We start from the raw sequence: 23,956 nt of genomic DNA on the forward strand, positions 1-23,956 counted from the left end.
TGTTCTCCAGGCAGCGAAAAGATTAGGCAGTCTCCTTGTTTGTTAGACAGTGAACATCCACAGTGGTTCCCCATTCTGCGAGGCAGCGAAGAGACACAGTGGTTTTCTTGTTCGCCTGGGAGCGAAAGAGGAAGCAGTCTGCTTGTTCGCCAGGCACTGGACAGATTAGGCAGTCTCCTTGTTTGTGAGACAGCAAACATCCGCAGTGCTTCCTCATTCTGCGAGGCAGCGAAGAGACGCAGCGCTCAGTTAGTTCGCCAGTCATCGAAGAGACGAAGCGGTCTGCTTGTTCGCCAGGCAGCGAACAGATTGGGCAGTCTCCCTCTTTGTGAGACAGCGAACATCCACAGTGCTTCCTCATTCTGTGAGGCAGCGAAGAGACGCAGCGGTCTGCTTGTTCACCAGGCAGCGAAGAGACGAAGCCGTCTGCTTGTTCGCCAGGTGGTGGACAGATTAGGCAGTCTCCTTGTTTGTGAGACAGCGAACATCCACTGTGGTCACACATGCTGCGAGGCAGCCAAGAGAAACAGCGTTCTGCTTGTTCGTGAGGCAGCAGACAGATGCTGTGGTTTGCCAGACAGCGAGGTAGTGAACAAAGAGAGTGGTTCGCTTGTATGCGGGGCAGGGATGTTTAGCCATGGTTGGCTTTTTGGTGAGTGGGCGAATAGACGCAGTGATGTGCTTTTTTGCGAGTCAGCAAAGAGACGAAGCAGTCTGCTTGTTCTCCGGGCAGCGAACAGATTAGGCAGTCTCCTTGTGTGAGAGACAGCGAACATCCACAGTGGTTCCTCATTCTGCCAGACAGCCAAGAGACGCAGCGGTTTGCTTGTTCGCCTGGCAGCGAAGAGACGAAGTGGTTTGCTTGCTCGCCAGGCAGCGAACAGATTAGGCAGTCTCCGTGTTTGTGAGACAGCGAACATCCACAGTGGTCACTCATTCTGCGAGGCCGGCAAGAGACGCAGTGGTCTGCTTGTTCGCCAGGCAGCGAACAGATTAGGCAGTCTCCTTGTTTGTGAGACAGCGAACATCCACAGTGGTTCCTCATTCTGCGAGGCAGCGAACAGGGAGAGCCTTTTGCTTGTTCGCCTGGCAGCGAAGAGACACAGCGGTTTGCTTGTTCGCCAGGCAGCGAAGAGACAAAGCCGTCTGCTTGTTCGCCAGGCAGTGGACAGATTCCGCATTCTCCTTGTTTGTGAGACAGCGAGCATCCACAGTGGTCACTCATTCTGCGAGGCAGCGAACAGATGCAGCGGTTTGCTTGTCCACTAGATGGCGTAGTGGCATCACGGATTGCTTTTTCGCCTGGAAGCGACCCGGTGCAGCACTTTGCCAGCTGGCGAGGCAGCGAACAGACGCAGCAGTCTGCTGCTTTGTGAGACAGCGAACATCCACGGTGGTTAGTTATTGTGCGAGGCAGCGAAGAGACGAAGCGGTCTGCTTGCTCGCCAGGCAGCGAACAGATTAGGCAGTCTCCTTGTTTGTGAGACAGCGAACATCCACAGTGGTCACTCATTCTGCGAGACAGCGAATTGGCACAGCGTTCTGCTTGTTCGCTAGGCAGTGGACAGATTAGGCAGTCTCCGTGTTTGTGAGACAGCGAACATCCACAGTGGTCACTCATTCTGCGAGGCAGCGAAGAGACGCAGCGGTCTGCTTGTCCATTAGATGGCGTAGTGGCATCACGGATTGCTTTTTCGCCTGGAAGAGACCCGATGCAGCACTTTGCCAGTTGGCGAGGCAGCGTAGAGACGCAGCAGTCTGCTGCTTTGTGAGACAGCGAACATCCACGGTGCTTAGTTATTGTGCGAGGCAGCGAAGAGACGCAGCGCTTAGTTAGTTCTCCAGGCCCTGAACACATGCAACGGTTTACTTGTTGGCAACGCAGCGAGGAGAGGCAGCGGTCTGCTTGTTCATGAGGCAGCGGAGAAATGCAGCGGTTTGCGTGATGGCGAGGCAGAGAACAGAGAGAGCGGTTCGCTTTTTTGGGAGGCGGCGAAGAGACACGGCAGCCTGCTTGTTCTCCAGGCAGCGAAGAGATTAGGCAGTCTCCTTGTTTGTGAGACAGCGAACATCCACAGTGGTCACTCATTGTGCGAGGCAGTGAAGAGGCACAGCGGTCTGCTTGTTCTCCAGGCAGCGAAGAGATTAGGCAGTCTCCTTGTTGGTGAGACAGCGAACATTCATAGTGTTTCTTCATTCTGCGAGGCAGCCTAGAGACGCAGCGTTTTGCTTTTTCGCCAGGCAGCGAACAGATTAGGCAGTCTCCTTGTTGGTGAGACAGAAAACATCCACAGTGGTCACTCCTTCTGCGAGGCAGTGAAGAGAGAGAGTGGTCTGCTTGTTCGCCAGGCAGCGAAAAGATTAGGCACTCTCCTTGTTTGTGAGAGAGCGAACACGCAGAGTGCTTCCTCATTCTGCGATGCAGTGAAGAGACAGAGCGTTTTGCTTGTTCACCAGGCAGTGAAGAGACGAAGCAGTCTGCTTGTTCTCCAGGCAGCGAAAAGATTAGGCAGTCTCCTTGTTTGTTAGACAGTGAACATCCACAGTGGTTCCCCATTCTGCGAGGCAGCGAAGAGCCACAGTGGTTTTCTTGTTCGCCTGGGAGCGAAGAGAGGAAGCAGTCTGCTTGTTCGCCAGGCACTGGACAGATTAGGCAGTCTCCTTGTTTGTGAGACAGCGAACATCCACAGTGGTTCCTCATTCTGCGAGGCAGCGAAGAGACAGAGCGTTTTGCTTGTTCGCCAGTCATCGAAGAGACGAAGCGGTCTGCTTGTTCACCAGGCAGTGAAGAGACGAAGCAGTCTGCTTGTTCTCCAGGCAGCGAAAAGATTAGGCAGTCTCCTTGTTTGTTAGACAGTGAACATCCACAGTGGTTCCCCATTCTGCGAGGCAGCGAAGAGCCACAGTGGTTTTCTTGTTCGCCTGGGAGCGAAGAGAGGAAGCAGTCTGCTTGTTCGCCAGGCAGCGAACAGATTAGGCAGTCTCCTTGATTGTGAGACAGCAAACATCCGCAGTGCTTCCTCATTCTGCGAGGCAGCGAAGAGACGCAGCGCTCAGTTAGTTCGCCAGTCATCGAAGAGACGAAGCGGTCTGCTTGTTCGCCAGGCAGCGAACAGATTGAGCAGTCTCCCTATTTGTGAGACAGCGAACGTCCACAGTGCTTCCTCATTCTGCGAGACAGCGAAGAGACAAAGCGGTTTGCTTTTTCACCAGACAGCGAAGAGATGAAGCAGTCTGCTTGTTCTCCAGGCAGCGAACAGATTAGGCAGTCTCCTTGATTGTGAGACAGCGAACATCCACAGTGGTCACTCCTTCTGTGAGGCAGTGAAGAGACAGAGTGGTCTGCTTGTTCGCCAGGCAGCGAACAGATTAGGCAGTCTCCTTGTTTGTTAGACAGTGAACATCCACAGTGGTTCCTCATTCTGCGAGACAGAGAAAAGACAGAGCCTTTTGCTTGTTCGCCTGGCAGCGAAGAGACACAGCGGTTTGCTTGTTCGCCAGGCAGCGAAGAGACAAAGCCGTCTGCTTGTTCGCCAGGCAGTGGACAGATTCCGCATTCTCCTTGTTTGTGAGACAGCGAGCATCCACAGTGGTCACTCATTCTGCGAGGCAGCGAACAGATGCAGCGGTTTGCTTGTCCACTAGATGGCGTAGTGGCATCACGGATTGCTTTTTCGCCTGGAAGCGACCCGATGCAGCACTTTGCCAGCTGGCGAGGCAGCGAACAGACGCAGCAGTCTGCTGCTTTGTGAGACAGCGAACATCCACGGTGCTTAGTTATTCTGCGAGGCAGCGAAGAGACGAAGCGGTCTGCTTGATCGCCAGGCAGCGAAGAGACGAAGCGGTTTGCTTGCTCGCCAGGCAGCGAACAGATAGGGCAGTCTCCTTGTTTGTGAGACAGCGAACATCCACAGTGGTCACTCATTCTGCGAGACAGCGAATTGGCACAGCGGTTTGCTTGTTCACCAGGCAGTGAAGAGACGAAGCAGTCTGCTTGTTCTCCAGGCAGCGAAAAGATTAGGCAGTCTCCTTGTTTGTTAGACAGTGAACATCCACAGTGGTTCCCCATTCTGCGAGGCAGCGAAGAGACACAGTGGTTTTCTTGTTCGCCTGGGAGCGAAGAGAGGAAGCAGTCTGCTTGTTCGCCAGGCACTGGACAGATTAGGCAGTCTCCTTGTTTGTGAGTCAGCGAACATCCACAGTGGTTCCTCATTCTGCGAGGCAGCGAAGAGACAGAGCGTTTTGCTTGTTCGCCTGGCAGCGAAGAGACAAAGCGGTTTGCTTGTTCACCAGACATTGAAGAGACGAAGCAGTCTGCTTGTTCTCCAGGCAGCGAAAAGATTAGGCAGTCTCCTTGTTTGTTAGACAGTGAACATCCACAGTGGTTCCCCATTCTGCGAGGCAGCGAAGAGACACAGTGGTTTTCTTGTTCGCCTGGGAGCGAAAGAGGAAGCAGTCTGCTTGTTCGCCAGGCACTGGACAGATTAGGCAGTCTCCTTGATTGTGAGACAGCAAACATCCGCAGTGCTTCCTCATTCTGCGAGGCAGCGAAGAGACGCAGCGCTCAGTTAGTTCGCCAGTCATCGAAGAGACGAAGCGGTCTGCTTGTTCGCCAGGCAGCGAACAGATTGGGCAGTCTCCCTATTTGTGAGACAGCGAACATCCACAGTGCTTCCTCATTCTGTGAGGCAGCGAAGAGACGCAGCGGTCTGCTTGTTCACCAGGCAGCGAAGAGACGAAGCCGTCTGCTTGTTCGCCAGGTGGTGGACAGATTAGGCAGTCTCCTTGTTTGTGAGACAGCGAACATCCACTGTGGTCACACATGCTGCGAGGCAGCCAAGAGACACAGCGTTCTGCTTGTTCGTGAGGCAGCAGACAGATGCTGTGGTTTGCCAGACAGCGAGGTAGTGAACAAAGAGAGTGGTTCGCTTGTATGCGGGGCAGGGATGTTTAGCCATGGTTGGCTTTTTGGTGAGTGGGCGAATAGACGCAGTGATGTGCTTTTTTGCGAGTCAGCAAAGAGACGAAGCAGTCTGCTTGTTCTCCGGGCAGCGAACAGATTAGGCAGTCTCCTTGTGTGAGAGACAGCGAACATCCACAGTGGTTCCTCATTCTGCCAGACAGCCAAGAGACGCAGCGGTTTGCTTGTTCGCCTGGCAGCGAAGAGACGAAGTGGTTTGCTTGCTCGCCAGGCAGCGAACAGATTAGGCAGTCTCCGTGTTTGTGAGACAGCGAACATCCACAGTGGTCACTCATTCTGCGAGGCCGGCAAGAGACGCAGTGGTCTGCTTGTTCGCCAGGCAGCGAACAGATTAGGCAGTCTCCTTGTTTGTGAGACAGCGAACATCCACAGTGGTTCCTCATTCTGCGAGGCAGCGAACAGGGAGAGCCTTTTGCTTGTTCGCCTGGCAGCCAAGAGACACAGCGGTTTGCTTGTTCGCCAGGCAGCGAAGAGACAAAGCCGTCTGCTTGTTCGCCAGGCAGTGGACAGATTCCGCATTCTCCTTGTTTGTGAGACAGCGAGCATCCACAGTGGTCACTCATTCTGCGAGGCAGCGAACAGATGCAGCGGTTTGCTTGTCCACTAGATGGCGTAGTGGCATCACGGATTGCTTTTTCGCCTGGAAGCGACCCGATGCAGCACTTTGCCAGCTGGCGAGGCAGCGAACAGACGCAGCAGTCTGCTGCTTTGTGAGACAGCGAACATCCACGGTGGTTAGTTATTCTGCGAGGCAGCGAAGAGACGAAGCGGTCTGTTTGCTCGCCAGGCAGCGAACAGATTAGGCAGTCTCCTTGTTTGTGAGACAGCGAACATCCACAGTGGTCACTCATTCTGCGAGACAGCGAATTGGCACAGCGTTCTGCTTGTTCGCTAGGCAGTGGACAGATTAGGCAGTCTCCGTGTTTGTGAGACAGCGAACATCCACAGTGGTCACTCATTCTGCGAGGCAGCGAAGAGACGCAGCGGTCTGCTTGTCCATTAGATGGCGTAGTGGCATCACGGATTGCTTTTTCGCCTGGAAGAGACCCGATGCAGCACTTTGCCAGTTGGCGAGGCAGCGTAGAGACGCAGCCGTCTGCTGCTTTGTGAGACAGCGAACATCCACGGTGCTTAGTTATTGTGCGAGGCAGCGAAGAGACGCAGCGCTTAGTTAGTTCTCCAGGCCCTGAACACATGCAACGGTTTACTTGTTGGCAACGCAGCGAGGAGAGGCAGCGGTCTGCTTGTTCATGAGGCAGCGGAGAAATGCAGCGGTTTGCGTGATGGCGAGGCAGAGAACAGAGAGAGCGGTTCGCTTTTTTGGGAGGCAGCGAAGAGACACGGCAGCCTGCTTGTTCTCCAGGCAGCGAAGAGATTAGGCAGTCTGCTTGTTTGTGAGACAGCGAACATCCACAGTGGTCACTCATTGTGCGAGGCAGTGAAGAGGCACAGCGGTCTGCTTGTTCTCCAGGCAGCGAAGAGATTAGGCAGTCTCCTTGTTGGTGAGACAGCGAACATTCATAGTGTTTCTTCATTCTGGGAGGCAGCCTAGAGACGCAGCGTTTTGCTTTTTCGCCAGGCAGCGAACAGATTAGGCAGTCTCCTTGTTTGTGAGACAGAAAACATCCACAGTGGTCACTCCTTCTGCGAGGCAGTGAAGAGAGAGAGTGGTCTGCTTGTTCGCCAGGCAGCGAAAAGATTAGGCACTCTCCTTGTTGTGAGAGAGCGAACACGCACAGTGCTTCCTCATTCTGCGATGCAGTGAAGAGACAGAGCGTTTTGCTTGTTCGCCTGGCAGCGAAGAGACACAGCGGTTTGCTTGTTCACCAGGCAGTGAAGAGACGAAGCAGTCTGCTTGTTCTCCAGGCAGCGAAAAGATTAGGCAGTCTCCTTGTTTGTTAGACAGTGAACATCCACAGTGGTTCCCCATTCTGCGAGGCAGCGAAGAGACACAGTGGTTTTCTTGTTCGCCTGGGAGCGAAGAGAGGAAGCAGTCTGCTTGTTCGCCAGGCAGCGAACAGATTAGGCAGTCTCCTTGATTGTGAGACAGCAAACATCCGCAGTGCTTCCTCATTCTGCGAGGCAGCGAAGAGACGCAGCGCTCAGTTAGTTCGCCAGTCATCGAAGAGACGAAGCGGTCTGCTTGTTCGCCAGGCAGCGAACAGATTGAGCAGTCTCCCTATTTGTGAGACAGCGAACGTCCACAGTGCTTCCTCATTCTGCGAGACAGCGAAGAGACAAAGCGGTTTGCTTGTTCACCAGACAGCGAAGAGATGAAGCAGTCTGCTTGTTCTCCAGGCAGCGAACAGATTAGGCAGTCTCCTTGATTGTGAGACAGCGAACATCCACAGTGGTCACTCCTTCTGTGAGGCAGTGAAGAGACAGAGTGGTCTGCTTGTTCACCAGGCAGCGAACAGATTAGGCAGTCTCCTTGTTTGTTAGACAGTGAACATCCACAGTGGTTCCTCATTCTGCGAGACAGAGAAAAGACAGAGCCTTTTGCTTGTTCGCCTGGCAGCGAAGAGACACAGCGGTTTGCTTGTTCGCCAGGCAGCGAAGAGACAAAGCCGTCTGCTTGTTCGCCAGGCAGTGGACAGATTCCGCATTCTCCTTGTTTGTGAGACAGCGAGCATCCACAGTGGTCACTCATTCTGCGAGGCAGCGAACAGATGCAGCGGTTTGCTTGTCCACTAGATGGCGTAGTGGCATCACGGATTGCTTTTTCGCCTGGAAGCGACCCGATGCAGCACTTTGCCAGCTGGCGAGGCAGCGAACAGACGCAGCAGTCTGCTGCTTTGTGAGACAGCGAACATCCACGGTGCTTAGTTATTCTGCGAGGCAGCGAAGAGACGAAGCGGTCTGCTTGATGGCCAGGCAGCGAAGAGACGAAGCGGTTTGCTTGCTCGCCAGGCAGCGAACAGATAGGGCAGTCTCCTTGTTTGTGAGACAGCGAACATCCACAGTGCTTCCTCATTCTGCCACGCAGCCAAGAGAAGAAACGGTTTGCTTTTTCGCCAGGCAGCGAACAGATTAGGCAGTCTCCTTGTTTGTGAGACAGCGAACATCCACAGTGGTCACTCATTCTGCGAGACAGCGAATTGGCATAGCGTTCTGCTTGTTCGCTAGGCAGTGGACAGATTAGGCAGTCTCCTTGTTTGTGAGACAGCGAACATCCACAGTGGTCACTCATTCTGCGAGACAGCGAATTGGCACAGCGGTTTGCTTGTTCACCAGGCAGTGAAGAGACGAAGCAGTCTGCTTGTTCTCCAGGCAGCGAAAAGATTAGGCAGTCTCCTTGATTGTGAGTCAGCGAACATCCACAGTGGTTCCTCATTCTGCGAGGCAGCGAAGAGACAGAGCGTTTTGCTTGTTCGCCTGGCAGCGAAGAGACAAAGCGGTTTGCTTGTTCACCAGACATTGAAGAGACGAAGCAGTCTGCTTGTTCTCCAGGCAGCGAAAAGATTAGGCAGTCTCCTTGTTTGTTAGACAGTGGACATCCACAGTGGTTCCCCATTCTGCGAGGCAGCGAAGAGACACAGTGGTTTTCTTGTTCGCCTGGGAGCGAAAGAGGAAGCAGTCTGCTTGTTCGCCAGGCACTGGACAGATTAGGCAGTCTCCTTGTTTGTGAGACAGCAAACATCCGCAGTGCTTCCTCATTCTGCGAGGCAGCGAAGAGACGCAGCGCTCAGTTAGTTCGCCAGTCATCGAAGAGACGAAGCGGTCTGCTTGTTCGCCAGGCAGCGAACAGATTGGGCAGTCTCCCTATTTGTGAGACAGCGAACATCCACAGTGCTTCCTCATTCTGTGAGGCAGCGAAGAGACGCAGCGGTCTGCTTGTTCACCAGGCAGCGAAGAGACGAAGCCGTCTGCTTGTTCGCCAGGTGGTGGACAGATTAGGCAGTCTCCTTGTTTGTGAGACAGCGAACATCCACTGTGGTCACACATGCTGCGAGGCAGCCAAGAGACACAGCGTTCTGCTTGTTCGTGAGGCAGCAGACAGATGCTGTGGTTTGCCAGACAGCGAGGTAGTGAACAAAGAGAGTGGTTCGCTTGTATGCGGGGCAGGGATGTTTAGCCATGGTTGGCTTTTTGGTGAGTGGGCGAATAGACGCAGTGATGTGCTTTTTTGCGAGTCAGCAAAGAGACGAAGCAGTCTGCTTGTTCTCCGGGCAGCGAACAGATTAGGCAGTCTCCTTGTGTGAGAGACAGCGAACATCCACAGTGGTTCCTCATTCTGCCAGACAGCCAAGAGACGCAGCGGTTTGCTTGTTCGCCTGGCAGCGAAGAGACGAAGTGGTTTGCTTGCTCGCCAGGCAGCGAACAGATTAGGCAGTCTCCGTGTTTGTGAGACAGCGAACATCCACAGTGGTCACTCATTCTGCGAGGCCGGCAAGAGACGCAGTGGTCTGCTTGTTCGCCAGGCAGCGAACAGATTAGGCAGTCTCCTTGTTTGTGAGACAGCGAACATCCACAGTGGTTCCTCATTCTGCGAGGCAGCGAACAGGGAGAGCCTTTTGCTTGTTCGCCTGGCAGCGAAGAGACACAGCGGTTTGCTTGTTCGCCAGGCAGCGAAGAGACAAAGCCGTCTGCTTGTTCGCCAGGCAGTGGACAGATTCCGCATTCTCCTTGTTTGTGAGACAGCGAGCATCCACAGTGGTCACTCATTCTGCGAGGCAGCGAACAGATGCAGCGGTTTGCTTGTCCACTAGATGGCGTAGTGGCATCACGGATTGCTTTTTCACCTGGAAGCGACCCGATGCAGCACTTTGCCAGCTGGCGAGGCAGCGAACAGACGCAGCAGTCTGCTGCTTTGTGAGACAGCGAACATCCACGGTGCTTAGTTATTCTGCGAGGCAGCGAAGAGACGAAGCGGTCTGCTTGCTCGCCAGGCAGCGAACAGATTAGGCAGTCTCCTTGTTTGTGAGACAGCGAACATCCACAGTGGTCACTCATTCTGCGAGACAGCGAATTGGCACAGCGTTCTGCTTGTTCGCTAGGCAGTGGACAGATTAGGCAGTCTCCGTGTTTGTGAGACAGCGAACATCCACAGTGGTCACTCATTCTGCGAGGCAGCGAAGAGACGCAGCGGTCTGCTTGTCCATTAGATGGCGTAGTGGCATCACGGATTGCTTTTTCGCCTGGAAGAGACCCGATGCAGCACTTTGCCAGCTGGCGAGGCAGCGTAGAGACGCAGCCGTCTGCTGCTTTGTGAGACAGCGAGCATCCACGGTGCTTAGTTATTGTGCGAGGCAGCGAAGAGACGCAGCGCTTAGTTAGTTCTCCAGGCCCTGAACACATGCAACGGTTTACTTGTTGGCAACGCAGCGAGGAGAGGCAGCGGTCTGCTTGTTCATGAGGCAGCGGAGAAATGCAGCGGTTTGCGTGATGGCGAGGCAGAGAACAGAGAGAGCGGTTCGCTTTTTTGGGAGGCGGCGAAGAGACACGGCAGCCTGCTTGTTCTCCAGGCAGCGAAGAGATTAGGCAGTCTCCTTGTTTGTGAGACAGCGAACATCCACAGTGGTCACTCATTGTGCGAGGCAGTGAAGAGGCACAGCGGTCTGCTTGTTCTCCAGGCAGCGAAGAGATTAGGCAGTCTCCTTGTTGGTGAGACAGCGAACATTCATAGTGTTTCTTCATTCTGCGAGGCAGCCTAGAGACGCAGCGTTTTGCTTTTTCGCCAGGCAGCGAACAGATTAGGCAGTCTCCTTGTTTGTGAGACAGAAAACATCCACAGTGGTCACTCCTTCTGCGAGGCAGTGAAGAGAGAGAGTGGTCTGCTTGTTCGCCAGGCAGCGAAAAGATTAGGCACTCTCCTTGTTGTGAGAGAGCGAACACGCACAGTGCTTCCTCATTCTGCGATGCAGTGAAGAGACAGAGCGTTTTGCTTGTTCGCCTGGCAGCGAAGAGACACAGCGGTTTGCTTGTTCACCAGGCAGTGAAGAGACGAAGCAGTCTGCTTGTTCTCCAGGCAGCGAAAAGATTAGGCAGTCTCCTTGTTTGTTAGACAGTGAACATCCACAGTGGTTCCCCATTCTGCGAGGCAGCGAAGAGACACAGTGGTTTTCTTGTTCGCCTGGGAGCGAAGAGAGGAAGCAGTCTGCTTGTTCGCCAGGCAGCGAACAGATTAGGCAGTCTCCTTGATTGTGAGACAGCAAACATCCGCAGTGCTTCCTCATTCTGCGAGGCAGCGAAGAGACGCAGCGCTCAGTTAGTTCGCCAGTCATCGAAGAGACGAAGCGGTCTGCTTGTTCGCCAGGCAGCGAACAGATTGAGCAGTCTCCCTATTTGTGAGACAGCGAACGTCCACAGTGCTTCCTCATTCTGCGAGACAGCGAAGAGACAAAGCGGTTTGCTTGTTCACCAGACAGCGAAGAGATGAAGCAGTCTGCTTGTTCTCCAGGCAGCGAACAGATTAGGCAGTCTCCTTGATTGTGAGACAGCGAACATCCACAGTGGTCACTCCTTCTGTGAGGCAGTGAAGAGACAGAGTGGTCTGCTTGTTCGCCAGGCAGCGAACAGATTAGGCAGTCTCCTTGTTTGTTAGACAGTGAACATCCACAGTGGTTCCTCATTCTGCGAGACAGAGAAAAGACAGAGCCTTTTGCTTGTTCGCCTGGCAGCGAAGAGACACAGCGGTTTGCTTGTTCGCCAGGCAGCGAAGAGACAAAGCCGTCTGCTTGTTCGCCAGGCAGTGGACAGATTCCGCATTCTCCTTGTTTGTGAGACAGCGAGCATCCACAGTGGTCACTCATTCTGCGAGGCAGCGAACAGATGCAGCGGTTTGCTTGTCCACTAGATGGCGTAGTGGCATCACGGATTGCTTTTTCGCCTGGAAGCGACCCGATGCAGCACTTTGCCAGCTGGCGAGGCAGCGAACAGACGCAGCAGTCTGCTGCTTTGTGAGACAGCGAACATCCACGGTGCTTAGTTATTCTGCGAGGCAGCGAAGAGACGAAGCGGTCTGCTTGATCGCCAGGCAGCGAAGAGACGAAGCGGTTTGCTTGCTCGCCAGGCAGCGAACAGATAGGGCAGTCTCCTTGTTTGTGAGACAGCGAACATCCACAGTGCTTCCTCATTCTGCCACGCAGCCAAGAGAAGAAACGGTTTGCTTTTTCGCCAGGCAGCGAACAGATTAGGCAGTCTCCTTGTTTGTGAGACAGCGAACATCCACAGTGGTCACTCATTCTGCGAGACAGCGAATTGGCACAGCGGTTTGCTTGTTCACCAGGCAGTGAAGAGACGAAGCAGTCTGCTTGTTCTCCAGGCAGCGAAAAGATTAGGCAGTCTCCTTGTTTGTTAGACAGTGAACATCCACAGTGGTTCCCCATTCTGCGAGGCAGCGAAGAGCCACAGTGGTTTTCTTGTTCGCCTGGGAGCGAAGAGAGGAAGCAGTCTGCTTGTTCGCCAGGCAGCGAACAGATTAGGCAGTCTCCTTGATTGTGAGACAGCAAACATCCGCAGTGCTTCCTCATTCTGCGAGGCAGCGAAGAGACGCAGCGCTCAGTTAGTTCGCCAGTCATCGAAGAGACGAAGCGGTCTGCTTGTTCGCCAGGCAGCGAACAGATTAGGCAGTCTCCCTATTTGTGAGACAGCGAACGTCCACAGTGCTTCCTCATTCTGCGAGACAGCGAAGAGACAAAGCGGTTTGCTTGTTCACCAGACAGCGAAGAGATGAAGCAGTCTGCTTGTTCTCCAGGCAGCGAACAGATTAGGCAGTCTCCTTGATTGTGAGACAGCGAACATCCACAGTGGTCACTCCTTCTGTGAGGCAGTGAAGAGACAGAGTGGTCTGCTTGTTCGCCAGGCAGCGAACAGATTAGGCAGTCTCCTTGTTTGTGAGACAGCGAACATCCACAGTGGTTCCTCATTCTGCGAGACAGAGAAAAGACAGAGCCTTTTGCTTGTTCGCCTGGCAGCGAAGAGACACAGCGGTTTGCTTGTTCGCCAGGCAGCGAAGAGACAAAGCCGTCTGCTTGTTCGCCAGGCAGTGGACAGATTCCGCATTCTCCTTGTTTGTGAGACAGCGAGCATCCACAGTGGTCACTCATTCTGCGAGGCAGCGAACAGATGCAGCGGTTTGCTTGTCCACTAGATGGCGTAGTGGCATCACGGATTGCTTTTTCGCCTGGAAGCGACCCGATGCAGCACTTTGCCAGCTGGCGAGGCAGCGAACAGACGCAGCAGTCTGCTGCTTTGTGAGACAGCGAACATCCACGGTGCTTAGTTATTCTGCGAGGCAGCGAAGAGACGAAGCGGTCTGCTTGATCGCCAGGCAGCGAAGAGACGAAGCGGTTTGCTTGCTCGCCAGGCAGCGAACAGATAGGGCAGTCTCCTTGTTTGTGAGACAGCGAACATCCACAGTGCTTCCTCATTCTGCCACGCAGCCAAGAGAAGAAACGGTTTGCTTTTTCGCCAGGCAGCGAACAGATTAGGCAGTCTCCTTGTTTGTGAGACAGCGAACATCCACAGTGGTCACTCATTCTGCGAGACAGCGAATTGGCACAGCGGTTTGCTTGTTCACCAGGCAGTGAAGAGACGAAGCAGTCTGCTTGTTCTCCAGGCAGCGAAAAGATTAGGCAGTCTCCTTGTTTGTTAGACAGTGAACATCCACAGTGGTTCCCCATTCTGCGAGGCAGCGAAGAGACACAGTGGTTTTCTTGTTCGCCTGGGAGCGAAGAGAGGAAGCAGTCTGCTTGTTCGCCAGGCACTGGACAGATTAGGCAGTCTCCTTGTTTGTGAGTCAGCGAACATCCACAGTGGTTCCTCATTCTGCGAGGCAGCGAAGAGACAGAGCGTTTTGCTTGTTCGCCTGGCAGCGAAGAGACAAAGCGGTTTGCTTGTTCACCAGACATTGAAGAGACGAAGCAGTCTGCTTGTTCTCCAGGCAGCGAAAAGATTAGGCAGTCTCCTTGTTTGTTAGACAGTGGACATCCACAGTGGTTCCCCATTCTGCGAGGCAGCGAAGAGACACAGTGGTTTTCTTGTTCGCCTGGGAGCGAAAGAGGAAGCAGTCTGCTTGTTCGCCAGGCACTGGACAGATTAGGCAGTCTCCTTGTTTGTGAGACAGCAAACATCCGCAGTGCTTCCTCATTCTGCGAGGCAGCGAAGAGACGCAGCGCTCAGTTAGTTCGCCAGTCATCGAAGAGACGAAGCGGTCTGCTTGTTCGCCAGGCAGCGAACAGATTGGGCAGTCTCCCTATTTGTGAGACAGCGAACATCCACAGTGCTTCCTCATTCTGTGAGGCAGCGAAGAGACGCAGCGGTCTGCTTGTTCACCAGGCAGCGAAGAGACGAAGCCGTCTGCTTGTTCGCCAGGTGGTGGACAGATTAGGCAGTCTCCTTGTTTGTGAGACAGCGAACATCCACTGTGGTCACACATGCTGCGAGGCAGCCAAGAGACACAGCGTTCTGCTTGTTCGTGAGGCAGCAGACAGATGCTGTGGTTTGCCAGACAGCGAGGTAGTGAACAAAGAGAGTGGTTCGCTTGTATGCGGGGCAGGGATGTTTAGCCATGGTTGGCTTTTTGGTGAGTGGGCGAATAGACGCAGTGATGTGCTTTTTTGCGAGTCAGCAAAGAGACGAAGCAGTCTGCTTGTTCTCCGGGCAGCGAACAGATTAGGCAGTCTCCTTGTGTGAGAGACAGCGAACATCCACAGTGGTTCCTCATTCTGCCAGACAGCCAAGAGACGCAGCGGTTTGCTTGTTCGCCTGGCAGCGAAGAGACGAAGTGGTTTGCTTGCTCGCCAGGCAGCGAACAGATTAGGCAGTCTCCGTGTTTGTGAGACAGCGAACATCCACAGTGGTCACTCATTCTGCGAGGCCGGCAAGAGACGCAGTGGTCTGCTTGTTCGCCAGGCAGCGAACAGATTAGGCAGTCTCCTTGTTTGTGAGACAGCGAACATCCACAGTGGTTCCTCATTCTGCGAGGCAGCGAACAGGGAGAGCCTTTTGCTTGTTCGCCTGGCAGCGAAGAGACACAGCGGTTTGCTTGTTCGCCAGGCAGCGAAGAGACAAAGCCGTCTGCTTGTTCGCCAGGCAGTGGACAGATTCCGCATTCTCCTTGTTTGTGAGACAGCGAGCATCCACAGTGGTCACTCATTCTGCGAGGCAGCGAACAGATGCAGCGGTTTGCTTGTCCACTAGATGGCGTAGTGGCATCACGGATTGCTTTTTCACCTGGAAGCGACCCGATGCAGCACTTTGCCAGCTGGCGAGGCAGCGAACAGACGCAGCAGTCTGCTGCTTTGTGAGACAGCGAACATCCACGGTGCTTAGTTATTCTGCGAGGCAGCGAAGAGACGAAGCGGTCTGCTTGCTCGCCAGGCAGCGAACAGATTAGGCAGTCTCCTTGTTTGTGAGACAGCGAACATCCACAGTGGTCACTCATTCTGCGAGACAGCGAATTGGCACAGCGTTCTGCTTGTTCGCTAGGCAGTGGACAGATTAGGCAGTCTCCGTGTTTGTGAGACAGCGAACATCCACAGTGGTCACTCATTCTGCGAGGCAGCGAAGAGACGCAGCGGTCTGCTTGTCCATTAGATGGCGTAGTGGCATCACGGATTGCTTTTTCGCCTGGAAGAGACCCGATGCAGCACTTTGCCAGTTGGCGAGGCAGCGTAGAGACGCAGCCGTCTGCTGCTTTGTGAGACAGCGAGCATCCACGGTGCTTAGTTATTGTGCGAGGCAGCGAAGAGACGCAGCGCTTAGTTAGTTCTCCAGGCCCTGAACACATGCAACGGTTTACTTGTTGGCAACGCAGCGAGGAGAGGCAGCGGTCTGCTTGTTCATGAGGCAGCGGAGAAATGCAGCGGTTTGCGTGATGGCGAGGCAGAGAACAGAGAGAGCGGTTCGCTTTTTTGGGAGGCGGCGAAGAGACACGGCAGCCTGCTTGTTCTCCAGGCAGCGAAGAGATTAGGCAGTCTCCTTGTTTGTGAGACAGCGAACATCCACAGTGGTCACTCATTGTGCGAGGCAGTGAAGAGGCACAGCGGTCTGCTTGTTCTCCAGGCAGCGAAGAGATTAGGCAGTCTCCTTGTTGGTGAGACAGCGAACATTCATAGTGTTTCTTCATTCTGCGAGGCAGCCTAGAGACGCAGCGTTTTGCTTTTTCGCCAGGCAGCGAACAGATTAGGCAGTCTCCTTGTTTGTGAGACAGAAAACATCCACAGTGGTCACTCCTTCTGCGAGGCAGTGAAGAGAGAGAGTGGTCTGCTTGTTCGCCAGGCAGCGAAAAGATTAGGCACTCTCCTTGTTGTGAGAGAGCGAACACGCACAGTGCTTCCTCATTCTGCGATGCAGTGAAGAGACAGAGCGTTTTGCTTGTTCGCCTGGCAGCGAAGAGACACAGCGGTTTGCTTGTTCACCAGGCAGTGAAGAGACGAAGCAGTCTGCTTGTTCTCCAGGCAGCGAAAAGATTAGGCAGTCTCCTTGTTTGTTAGACAGTGAACATCCACAGTGGTTCCCCATTCTGCGAGGCAGCGAAGAGACACAGTGGTTTTCTTGTTCGCCTGGGAGCGAAGAGAGGAAGCAGTCTGCTTGTTCGCCAGGCAGCGAACAGATTAGGCAGTCTCCTTGATTGTGAGACAGCAAACATCCGCAGTGCTTCCTCATTCTGCGAGGCAGCGAAGAGACGCAGCGCTCAGTTAGTTCGCCAGTCATCGAAGAGACGAAGCGGTCTGCTTGTTCGCCAGGCAGCGAACAGATTGAGCAGTCTCCCTATTTGTGAGACAGCGAACGTCCACAGTGCTTCCTCATTCTGCGAGACAGCGAAGAGACAAAGCGGTTTGCTTGTTCACCAGACAGCGAAGAGATGAAGCAGTCTGCTTGTTCTCCAGGCAGCGAACAGATTAGGCAGTCTCCTTGATTGTGAGACAGCGAACATCCACAGTGGTCACTCCTTCTGTGAGGCAGTGAAGAGACAGAGTGGTCTGCTTGTTCGCCAGGCAGCGAACAGATTAGGCAGTCTCCTTGTTTGTTAGACAGTGAACATCCACAGTGGTTCCTCATTCTGCGAGACAGAGAAAAGACAGAGCCTTTTGCTTGTTCGCCTGGCAGCGAAGAGACACAGCGGTTTGCTTGTTCGCCAGGCAGCGAAGAGACAAAGCCGTCTGCTTGTTCGCCAGGCAGTGGACAGATTCCGCATTCTCCTTGTTTGTGAGACAGCGAGCATCCACAGTGGTCACTCATTCTGCGAGGCAGCGAACAGATGCAGCGGTTTGCTTGTCCACTAGATGGCGTAGTGGCATCACGGATTGCTTTTTCGCCTGGAAGCGACCCGATGCAGCACTTTGCCAGCTGGCGAGGCAGCGAACAGACGCAGCAGTCTGCTGCTTTGTGAGACAGCGAACATCCACGGTGCTTAGTTATTCTGCGAGGCAGCGAAGAGACGAAGCGGTCTGCTTGATCGCCAGGCAGCGAAGAGACGAAGCGGTTTGCTTGCTCGCCAGGCAGCGAACAGATAGGGCAGTCTCCTTGTTTGTGAGACAGCGAACATCCACAGTGCTTCCTCATTCTGCCACGCAGCCAAGAGAAGAAACGGTTTGCTTTTTCGCCAGGCAGCGAACAGATTAGGCAGTCTCCTTGTTTGTGAGACAGCGAACATCCACAGTGGTCACTCATTCTGCGAGACAGCGAATTGGCACAGCGGTTTGCTTGTTCACCAGGCAGTGAAGAGACGAAGCAGTCTGCTTGTTCTCCAGGCAGCGAAAAGATTAGGCAGTCTCCTTGTTTGTTAGACAGTGAACATCCACAGTGGTTCCCCATTCTGCGAGGCAGCGAAGAGACACAGTGGTTTTCTTGTTCGCCTGGGAGCGAAGAGAGGAAGCAGTCTGCTTGTTCGCCAGGCACTGGACAGATTAGGCAGTCTCCTTGTTTGTGAGTCAGCGAACATCCACAGTGGTTCCTCATTCTGCGAGGCAGCGAAGAGACAGAGCGTTTTGCTTGTTCGCCTGGCAGCGAAGAGACAAAGCGGTTTGCTTGTTCACCAGACATTGAAGAGACGAAGCAGTCTGCTTGTTCTCCAGGCAGCGAAAAGATTAGGCAGTCTCCTTGTTTGTTAGACAGTGGACATCCACAGTGGTTCCCCATTCTGCGAGGCAGCGAAGAGACACAGTGGTTTTCTTGTTCGCCTGGGAGCGAAAGAGGAAGCAGTCTGCTTGTTCGCCAGGCACTGGACAGATTAGGCAGTCTCCTTGTTTGTGAGACAGCAAACATCCGCAGTGCTTCCTCATTCTGCGAGGCAGCGAAGAGACGCAGCGCTCAGTTAGTTCGCCAGTCATCGAAGAGACGAAGCGGTCTGCTTGTTCGCCAGGCAGCGAACAGATTGGGCAGTCTCCCTATTTGTGAGACAGCGAACATCCACAGTGCTTCCTCATTCTGTGAGGCAGCGAAGAGACGCAGCGGTCTGCTTGTTCACCAGGCAGCGAAGAGACGAAGCCGTCTGCTTGTTCGCCAGGTGGTGGACAGATTAGGCAGTCTCCTTGTTTGTGAGACAGCGAACATCCACTGTGGTCACACATGCTGCGAGGCAGCCAAGAGACACAGCGTTCTGCTTGTTCGTGAGGCAGCAGACAGATGCTGTGGTTTGCCAGACAGCGAGGTAGTGAACAAAGAGAGTGGTTCGCTTGTATGCGGGGCAGGGATGTTTAGCCATGGTTGGCTTTTTGGTGAGTGGGCGAATAGACGCAGTGATGTGCTTTTTTGCGAGTCAGCAAAGAGACGAAGCAGTCTGCTTGTTCTCCGGGCAGCGAACAGATTAGGCAGTCTCCTTGTGTGAGAGACAGCGAACATCCACAGTGGTTCCTCATTCTGCCAGACAGCCAAGAGACGCAGCGGTTTGCTTGTTCGCCTGGCAGCGAAGAGACGAAGTGGTTTGCTTGCTCGCCAGGCAGCGAACAGATTAGGCAGTCTCCGTGTTTGTGAGACAGCGAACATCCACAGTGGTCACTCATTCTGCGAGGCCGGCAAGAGACGCAGTGGTCTGCTTGTTCGCCAGGCAGCGAACAGATTAGGCAGTCTCCTTGTTTGTGAGACAGCGAACATCCACAGTGGTTCCTCATTCTGCGAGGCAGCGAACAGGGAGAGCCTTTTGCTTGTTCGCCTGGCAGCGAAGAGACACAGCGGTTTGCTTGTTCGCCAGGCAGCGAAGAGACAAAGCCGTCTGCTTGTTCGCCAGGCAGTGGACAGATTCCGCATTCTCCTTGTTTGTGAGACAGCGAGCATCCACAGTGGTCACTCATTCTGCGAGGCAGCGAACAGATGCAGCCGTTTGCTTGTCCACTAGATGGCGTAGTGGCATCACGGATTGCTTTTTCGCCTGGAAGCGACCCGATGCAGCACTTTGCCAGCTGGCGAGGCAGCGAACAGACGCAGCAGTCTGCTGCTTTGTGAGACAGCGAACATCCACGGTGCTTAGTTATTCTGCGAGGCAGCGAAGAGACGAAGCGGTCTGCTTGCTCGCCAGGCAGCGAACAGATTAGGCAGTCTCCTTGTTTGTGAGACAGCGAACATCCACAGTGGTCACTCATTCTGCGAGACAGCGAATTGGCACAGCGTTCTGCTTGTTCGCTAGGCAGTGGACAGATTAGGCAGTCTCCGTGTTTGTGAGACAGCGAACATCCACAGTGGTCACTCATTCTGCGAGGCAGCGAAGAGACGCAGCCGTCTGCTTGTCCATTAGATGGCGTAGTGGCATCACGGATTGCTTTTTCGCCTGGAAGAGACCCGATGCAGCACTTTGCCAGCTGGCGAGGCAGCGTAGAGACGCAGCCGTCTGCTGCTTTGTGAGACAGCGAACATCCACGGTGCTTAGTTATTGTGCGAGGCAGCGAAGAGACGCAGCGCTTAGTTAGTTCTCCAGGCCCTGAACACATGCAACGGTTTACTTGTTGGCAACGCAGCGAGGAGAGGCAGCGGTCTGCTTGTTCATGAGGCAGCGGAGAAATGCAGCGGTTTGCGTGATGGCGAGGCAGAGAACAGAGAGAGCGGTTCGCTTTTTTGGGAGGCAGCGAAGAGACACGGCAGCCTGCTTGTTCTCCAGGCAGCGAAGAGATTAGGCAGTCTCCTTGTTTGTGAGACAGCGAACATTCATAGTGTTTCTTCATTCTGCGAGGCAGCCTAGAGACGCAGCGTTTTGCTTTTTCGCCAGGCAGCGAACAGATTAGGCAGTCTCCTTGTTTGTGAGACAGAAAACATCCACAGTGGTCACTCCTTCTGCGAGGCAGTGAAGAGAGAGAGTGGTCTGCTTGTTCGCCAGGCAGCGAAAAGATTAGGCACTCTCCTTGTTTGTGAGAGAGCGAACACGCACAGTGCTTCCTCATTCTGCGATGCAGTGAAGAGACAGAGCGTTTTGCTTGTTCGCCTGGCAGCGAAGAGACACAGCGGTTTGCTTGTTCACCAGGCAGTGAAGAGACGAAGCAGTCTGCTTGTTCTCCAGGCAGCGAAAAGATTAGGCAGTCTCCTTGTTTGTTAGACAGTGAACATCCACAGTGGTTCCCCATTCTGCGAGGCAGCGAAGAGACACAGTGGTTTTCTTGTTCGCCTGGGAGCGAAGAGAGGAAGCAGTCTGCTTGTTCGCCAGGCAGCGAACAGATTAGGCAGTCTCCTTGATTGTGAGACAGCAAACATCCGCAGTGCTTCCTCATTCTGCGAGGCAGCGAAGAGACGCAGCGCTCAGTTAGTTCGCCAGTCATCGAAGAGACGAAGCGGTCTGCTTGTTCGCCAGGCAGCGAACAGATTGAGCAGTCTCCCTATTTGTGAGACAGCGAACGTCCACAGTGCTTCCTCATTCTGCGAGACAGCGAAGAGACAAAGCGGTTTGCTTGTTCACCAGACAGCGAAGAGATGAAGCAGTCTGCTTGTTCTCCAGGCAGCGAACAGATTAGGCAGTCTCCTTGATTGTGAGACAGCGAACATCCACAGTGGTCACTCCTTCTGTGAGGCAGTGAAGAGACAGAGTGGTCTGCTTGTTCGCCAGGCAGCGAACAGATTAGGCAGTCTCCTTGTTTGTTAGACAGTGAACATCCACAGTGGTTCCTCATTCTGCGAGACAGAGAAAAGACAGAGCCTTTTGCTTGTTCGCCTGGCAGCGAAGAGACACAGCGGTTTGCTTGTTCGCCAGGCAGCGAAGAGACAAAGCCGTCTGCTTGTTCGCCAGGCAGTGGACAGATTCCGCATTCTCCTTGTTTGTGAGACAGCGAGCATCCACAGTGGTCACTCATTCTGCGAGGCAGCGAACAGATGCAGCGGTTTGCTTGTCCACTAGATGGCGTAGTGGCATCACGGATTGCTTTTTCGCCTGGAAGCGACCCGATGCAGCACTTTGCCAGCTGGCGAGGCAGCGAACAGACGCAGCAGTCTGCTGCTTTGTGAGACAGCGAACATCCACGGTGCTTAGTTATTCTGCGAGGCAGCGAAGAGACGAAGCGGTCTGCTTGCTCGCCAGGCAGCGAACAGATTAGGCAGTCTCCTTGTTTGTGAGACAGCGAACATCCACAGTGGTCACTCATTCTGCGAGACAGCGAACTGGCACAGCGTTCTGCTTGTTCGCTAGGCAGTGGACAGATTAGGCAGTCTCCGTGTTTGTGAGACAGCGAACATCCACAGTGGTCACTCATTCTGCGAGGCAGCGAAGAGACGCAGCGGTCTGCTTGTCCATTAGATGGCGTAGTGGCATCACGGATTGCTTTTTCGCCTGGAAGAGACCCGATGCAGCACTTTGCCAGTTGGCGAGGCAGCGTAGAGACGCAGCAGTCTGCTGCTTTGTGAGACAGCGAACATCCACGGTGCTTAGTTATTGTGCGAGGCAGCGAAGAGACGCAGCGCTTAGTTAGTTCTCCAGGCCCTGAACACATGCAACGGTTTACTTGTTGGCAACGCAGCGAGGAGAGGCAGCGGTCTGCTTGTTCATGAGGCAGCGGAGAAATGCAGCGGTTTGCGTGATGGCGAGGCAGAGAACAGAGAGAGCGGTTCGCTTTTTTGGGAGGCGGCGAAGAGACACGGCAGCCTGCTTGTTCTCCAGGCAGCGAAGAGATTAGGCAGTCTCCTTGTTTGTGAGACAGCGAACATCCACAGTGGTCACTCATTGTGCGAGGCAGTGAAGAGGCACAGCGGTCTGCTTGTTCTCCAGGCAGCGAAGAGATTAGGCAGTCTCCTTGTTGGTGAGACAGCGAACATTCATAGTGTTTCTTCATTCTGCGAGGCAGCCTAGAGACGCAGCGTTTTGCTTTTTCACCAGGCAGCGAACAGATTAGGCAGTCTCCTTTTGGTGAGACAGCGAACATTCATAGTGTTTCTTCATTCTGCGAGGCAGCCTAGAGACGCAGCGTTTTGCTTTTTCGCCAGGCAGCGAACAGATTAGGCAGTCTCCTTGTTTGTGAGACAGAAAACATCCACAGTGGTCACTCCTTCTGCGAGGCAGTGAAGAGAGAGAGTGGTCTGCTTGTTCGCCAGGCAGCGAAAAGATTAGGCACTCTCCTTGTTTGTGAGAGAGCGAACACGCACAGTGCTTCCTCATTCTGCGATGCAGTGAAGAGACAGAGCGTTTTGCTTGTTCGCCTGGCAGCGAAGAGACACAGCGGTTTGCTTGTTCACCAGGCAGTGAAGAGACGAAGCAGTCTGCTTGTTCTCCAGGCAGCGAAAAGATTAGGCAGTCTCCTTGTTTGTTAGACAGTGAACATCCACAGTGGTTCCCCATTCTGCGAGGCAGCGAAGAGCCACAGTGGTTTTCTTGTTCACCTGGGAGCGAAGAGAGGAAGCAGTCTGCTTGTTCGCCAGGCAGCGAACAGATTAGGCAGTCTCCTTGATTGTGAGACAGCAAACATCCGCAGTGCTTCCTCATTCTGCGAGGCAGCGAAGAGACGCAGCGCTCAGTTAGTTCGCCAGTCATCGAAGAGACGAAGCGGTCTGCTTGTTCGCCAGGCAGCGAACAGATTGGGCAGTCTCCCTATTTGTGAGACAGCGAACATCCACAGTGCTTCCTCATTCTGTGAGGCAGCGAAGAGACGCAGCGGTCTGCTTGTTCACCAGGCAGCGAAGAGACGAAGCCGTCTGCTTGTTCGCCAGGTGGTGGACAGATTAGGCAGTCTCCTTGTTTGTGAGACAGCGAACATCCACTGTGGTCACACATGCTGCGAGGCAGCCAAGAGAAACAGCGTTCTGCTTGTTCGTGAGGCAGCAGACAGATGCTGTGGTTTGCCAGACAGCGAGGTAGTGAACAAAGAGAGTGGTTCGCTTGTATGCGGGGCAGGGATGTTTAGCCATGGTTGGCTTTTTGGTGAGTGGGCGAATAGACGCAGTGATGTGCTTTTTTGCGAGTCAGCAAAGAGACGAAGCAGTCTGCTTGTTCTCCGGGCAGCGAACAGATTAGGCAGTCTCCTTGTCTGAGAGACAGCGAACATCCACAGTGGTTCCTCATTCTGCCAGACAGCCAAGAGACGCAGCGGTTTGCTTGTTCACCAGGCAGTGAAGAGACGAAGCAGTCTGCTTGTTCTCCAGGCAGCGAAAAGATTAGGCAGTCTCCTTGTTTGTTAGACAGTGAACATCCACAGTGGTTCCCCATTCTGCGAGGCAGCGAAGAGACACAGTGGTTTTCTTGTTCGCCTGGGAGCGAAGAGAGGAAGCAGTCTGCTTGTTCGCCAGGCACTGGACAGATTAGGCAGTCTCCTTGTTTGTGAGTCAGCGAACATCCACAGTGCTTCCTCATTCTGCGAGGCAGCGAAGAGACGCAGCGCTCAGTTAGTTCGCCAGTCATCGAAGAGACGAAGCGGTCTGCTTGTTCGCCAGGCAGCGAACAGATTGAGCAGTCTCCCTATTTGTGAGACAGCGAACGTCCACAGTGCTTCCTCATTCTGCGAGACAGCGAAGAGACAAAGCGGTTTGCTTGTTCACCAGACAGCGAAGAGATGAAGCAGTCTGCTTGTTCTCCAGGCAGCGAACAGATTAGGCAGTCTCCTTGATTGTGAGACAGCGAACATCCAC

The sequence above is a fragment of the Apteryx mantelli genome, chromosome 6, assembly GCF_036417845.1.
Source record: "Apteryx mantelli isolate bAptMan1 chromosome 6, bAptMan1.hap1, whole genome shotgun sequence".
Taxonomy (NCBI): Eukaryota; Metazoa; Chordata; class Aves; order Apterygiformes; family Apterygidae; genus Apteryx; species Apteryx mantelli.